The following is a 6,046-nucleotide window of genomic DNA, read 5'->3' on the forward strand; positions in this document are numbered from 1 at the left end:
GATCACAAATGCAGACATGGTTTTATGTTTACGCGGCACGATGCAACGCAATGCGTAAAAAGACAGTAAAAGTCATTATAATCAGTAATTATGTCCCCACTGGATGCAACAAATGCCTTGTTGATAATGGGTTTTCATTGTTTTTGTCTCGTCGCACCGGGCATGACAGTATGGTAAGGGGCGTAACATTTCCGTCACACGCTTGAGGCATTCGGCCAATCACAACGCACTGGATCATTACACCAAATACACAAAATAATGTTATTTTTAGCAACATCATATGACCCCTTTAATAAAGTCTGTATGGTACCCTGGTGGCCTGTATACAGTAGCCAGTACAAACATCACAGGGGATTTATCATTAACACTTGTTTATCTGGATAATGTTATATGAAGCACCATTACTTCAAATGAGTTATACTATACAAATAAGCCCGTCCTCTGAGAAATACCGAAAATATTGTTATAAATTGTAGCAACACCAATACGTTTTTTGTATTTTCTAGTTCGGGGAACAGACACAGTCTCTATAGTGTGATATCTAAGTGAAAGGGTCTCTATGTGCTGAGAATTAGCTGATTTCTGTGACGTGAGGCGGCTAGCAGACGCTCAGTTTAGCCAGTCTGTCTGCTTCCTGACCTGTTATTCAAGTGCAAACTCTATGACTATGTGCCATATTTCTAAAGAGAAGAACGGCACCACCCCAGGAGGGATGAAGACCATCTATTTTCAACAGGTCAGATCTGCCCCAAAAACTCATCCAATTGTCTATAAAACCTATGTTATTCTGCGGGCACCACTTAGACATCCAGCCATTGAGTGACGACAAACACTTGCACACATACGCAGAGAACACTTATCTGTACTTCAAGGTTGCCGGGCTCTGCCCTGAATCTTATCAAATATGTTTCACTACACGCACACAATGAGAGCAGCAAATGGCATATTCACTTATTTTCTAACAAGCATAAATGTTCTAATCACTCGTTGGTCACATAAATGGGAGGTCCCGATAACCTCTGTGACATGACAGTCATGACCCTGAGAGCAGAATACAGAACTCAGCATGTAAAAGCTTACTGTTACACATTCCAACTCTTCAACTAAAAGGAAGAAAGATATTCAGATACATACATTTTGATGTCTAACTACTAATATATAGTAACTAATAACTTCATTCAATATGAATAACTTTGATTAATAATTATTCAAGAAGAAACAAATATATATTTTATGAAGGTCATGATTCCACTCCTTCAAGGGCGTGCAGAGTTATGTTGTCTGCTGCTTTAAAGAGATCGTTCACCCAAAAATGAAAATGACCCTATAATTTACTCACTCTCAAGCTATCCAAGGTGTATATGACTTTCTTCTGAATAAATTAAATAATCATAACTAAAGGACACCTATTTCGAAATAGGGTGCATTAAATGTCAATAAATCCTTGATTAATATGAATATTTTAATTAAAAATGTGTCTCCACGTACTATTTAATAAACTTGTAGCGCATTTAATCTATTAAATAACAGCAGAGTGAGCACATTTTTTTATATGGTAAGATTAAACTTATTTTAGTGAATAAAGTACCACATTTCAGCTACCATTTTGTTAGGGTGGGTACACAAAATGTTATTTTATCCTTGCTTCTAGAAAATCCTCAATCTATATGCTTTCTTACAGCTTCATGTGGCCGTAAACATTTTAACATGGCTTTAAGCACTATGCATCATTAAAATTCCAAATTTAAAAAAAAAAAAGAAAAAAAAATATATATATATGTATATTCCTTCTGTTTTGGATTAATTTTATCAAAACTTTAGATCATAAAATGTGTTTAATGTAAAAACATCTAAATTAAACCTCCAGGTTTTACTTGAGTCAAAATAAATTACAAACTATGAATTATGATGACTAAATCAATCTGCCTTCATTAGGTTGGAGTAGTAAAAATATCTTTTAAGGGTCAGAGCAGGTGAAAATGTCAGCTGCACTGTGTAATACTGGATTACGTTTTGTTTTGTTTTTTATAAATCTGCACATGATAAATCACATTATCACTTACACATTGTTGTCTCTGAGAGTCCATGTGTCCAGGACAGGCATCTATCTATCTGTGGGACACAGCTGGTGTCTGGATCATCTGAACACTGTGAGCTGAGAGAGAGGAGACTGATACACACGGAGAACTGCATGACTGCAAGTTAATACACACATAGACTGAGAGATCAGTCTGACCCAGAGCTGACCACAGTGATGTTAAACAAGTCAGAGCACATACCTGAACACTGAGCAGACCTGTTAACTCAAACTCGATTATTCTTTTGTTTTATACTACCACAGGCAAGTGTAAGGGGAAAAACATTTTGAATGATGATAAAGGAACCATGTCTGGGAGCTCAGATGATATTCTCTAGCGCCACTAGTGGGAGTACGATTGTTTCTAACTAGATCACTAAATACTGAAAGTGAAAGTGAAAATACTGAAAATAAAAGACGCCATAAGCCTGGGCATTTAAACGGCTGCATATTTTGTGGTAAGTTCAGATCTTATTCCTTATATAACCATGTAGTTATAATAATGATTGATAATGATAAATAATGATTTTTGATCTTTAAGCTTAACACCTATGAATAATAAAAAGGCAGAAGCATTGGCAATGGAAGGTTAACTAGATTATTTATTATGTGTAGATATTTTTGCGTCACCAACATTTTTAAAGTTTGGCTTAGTTTAGAGTTTGCTATTTCTCTACCAGGACACACTTCGGAAGTGGCGCTGTATTACGTACAGTAATCAGAAACAATATTAATGCACTGCATTGACGATGGTTGATTCTGTTGTACAAAAGCTATAAAATGAGACGTGGTTGTCCTTACGCACCCTTACAACATGTTTTTTAACTGTAATAGCTCCTTGCATTTGTAAAGTAATTGCACTCTTTTTTTTTATATAAAACAAAGAAATCGAATAGTGAAGGAACATTTAGTTCGAATTCTAGAGGAAATAATCATTGTGAACTATTTGTAAAAAATTTAAATAAAAAAATAACCTTTATAAATGTATGTTACATGCAAACAAGAATGAAAAACTTTTCTTGTCTCGTCAGTTAGGAATTACTAAATGATAGGCCTGCCATATTTTCAATTCAAAACTAACATATTTGAGCAAAAAAGTCAATTACAACTGTTTACAATTACATTACAAACATTACTATTGCAAAACAGTTGTCAAATATTAAATATTTTGCTACCTCTATTACCTCACTCTCTTTCCAATTAAAGGTATAGTTCACCCAAAAATGAAAATTCTGTCATTTATTACTCACCCTCATGTCATTCCAAACCAAGACCTTTGTTCATCTTCAGAACACAAATTACTTTTTTTTTTATATAAAACAAAGAAATCGAATAGTGAAGGAACATTTAGTTCGAATTCTAGAGGAAATAATCACTGTGAACTATTTGTAAAAAATTTAAATAAAAAAATAACCTTTATAAATGTATGTTACATGCACACAAGAATGAAAAACTTTTCTTGTCTCGTCAGTTAGGAATTACTAAATGATAGGCCTGCCATATTTTCAATTCAAAACTAACATATTTGAGCAAAAAAGTCAATTACAACTGTTTACAATTACATTACAAACATTACTATTGCAAAACAGTTGTCAAATATTAAATATTTTGCTACCTCTATTACCTCACTCTCTTTCCAATTAAAGGTATATTTCACCCAAAAATGAAAATTCTGTCATTTATTACTCACCCTCATGTCATTCCAAACCAAGACCTTTGTTCATCTTCAGAACACAAATTAAGATATTTTTGATGAATTCCGAGAGCTCTCTGACCCTCCCATAGACAGAAAGGATCCTAACACGATCATCATTAAAATCATCCATGTGACATCAGTAGTTCAACCATAATTTTACAAAGCTATGAGAATACTTTCTGTGAGCGAGGAAAACAAACATAAGTTTATTCAACAATTTGTCTCCTCTGTGTCACCCTATAGCGCCATTTTGGAAAGTATTACATGCATAAACCTTTATCAATGCAGCATGGTTTTGGTGTAAATCGGATGGTTCGGATGATATCGATTCTCATACCTAGCGATACGATATTTGCCGATACTTCGAAAAATTCTACGATACGATTTCGATACGATTCGATACAGGAAAATATCGATCAATATATCTATATTATTATATTATATACCTATTTTAAACAACCATCTACATTTTTATTAACTCACAAATGCAACCAAAACATATAGCATAAACATTTATCTTAAACTTTCACATCCTGTTCCTCAGTTGGGACATTTACAACAAAAAAATTAATAAAAAATAGGCCTACACTTTTTTTCTTTTTTAATAATATAGAAAAAAAAATATTTGAAAAAAAAATTATAATAATAAGTCACACACAAGGGGCCCGTTCTTTGTACATTGCTAACTCAGTTAGCTGGATTTGATTGTTGACGATTTGGTATGATCTTGGATTATTTGGTTCTTCGAAGCTCAATACTCTAAAATAATAATAATTAAAAAATTAATTTTAATATAATATTATAATGTTGTGTAATCTATAATACTATAGACACAGCCAGTATTACTCATTGAAAGATTTATTTGTGATAAAATAATTTATAATTGTATTAGAGTCTTACACACATGCTGTACAGTTAATCTGAGCGGTGCATTAATTTGAGTGGTGACAGATATTATGTGAGTGGCTTGATGGAGCGCAGGAGATGCAGATAACTTGATCTTGACATTTAAGAAACTTTAATTAATGCCGTCACATAACAAATCTGCTCTTTTTTTGCTAATTACAACACTAAAATAAAAATTTAATGCCTGTACAAATCCTAGAAATCGTGACTATAAATAATTGGGAATCATGTAAAAAATAATAATAAAATAAAAACAGTGCACATTTAATTTATTTATTATAACATTTATGTAGTTTTGTTCACTTGGCTGTTTCCTTATAAAGGTCCAGAAATTTGTCAAGTTTTTCGTCAGGTGTCTTTTTTAATGGTATGATCTCATTACGTTGCTGTCTTGCCGCCAGCCAATCGCTGCATTGCTGATCGTGGTTTCGAGTATCGATACATCTGCCCTTTACGGGGAACACAAGAACGTGCAGTAATCTTAGACAACTTAATCCAGATATTTTAATCAGATCCGCAAATTCGTTTGAAGAACCAAATTAGCCAGGGATCAGTTATCACGATTAGAAGATCTGGCATCTTTCAAGTCATCTCAGATGTATTAAGCGAGGTACGAAGAACAGGCCCAAGATCAGTAATCTTAAAATATGACAACAATCAAGACAGTCTTTCAGGTTTCTGTGCTAAAATATGCAATGTGTAAAATAATGTAAATCCTCATTAGGAAACAACACAAATGAGGTACTCCATTTGTAGAAAAAAAAATATGTTAACGTAGAAAAATAAATTAAAAAAAATACAAAAATAAAGCTGTTAAAACTTTATTTGATACTTTTTTTGACTGCTACTATGTGCTCAGTGCTAAAAACCTTGTCTACAGATAACCTAATTACAAGCAATAGCAGAAAATAAATGCAATATAACAAAGACACAAATTAAATTAACAGTGCTTTTCAGGTAGATCTAAAAAAATTTCAGGTACAGAAATGTAATAATCAAATGTAAAATAACACTGCGTAGTCTTCACTGTAAATAGTAAATATAGATAAATCCTTATAATTCAATTCAATTCAAGTTTATTTGCATAGCGCTTTTCATGATACAAATCATTTCAAAGCAGCTTTACAGAAAACTAAGTTTCTACAATATTTAGTGGTAGCTTATCAGTGGTGACTGTCAGTTAATGTACATATGGCAGAAATGTACAGAAAAATCAATTAAAGACGTAATCAAACAGACGATGAACACTATTAACAGCAATTATTATATGATGCAATCAAACTTATAGCAAAATGTGGTAGTTCTGTATGTTGTTTCAGGGTTGGCATCATCTGAGGTCCTCTGAGGGGTTGGCATCATCTCTTCTC

This window comes from Sinocyclocheilus anshuiensis, unplaced genomic scaffold, assembly GCF_001515605.1.
Source record: "Sinocyclocheilus anshuiensis isolate Anshui unplaced genomic scaffold, SAMN03320099.WGS_v1.1 scaffold1484, whole genome shotgun sequence".
Taxonomy (NCBI): Eukaryota; Metazoa; Chordata; class Actinopteri; order Cypriniformes; family Cyprinidae; genus Sinocyclocheilus; species Sinocyclocheilus anshuiensis.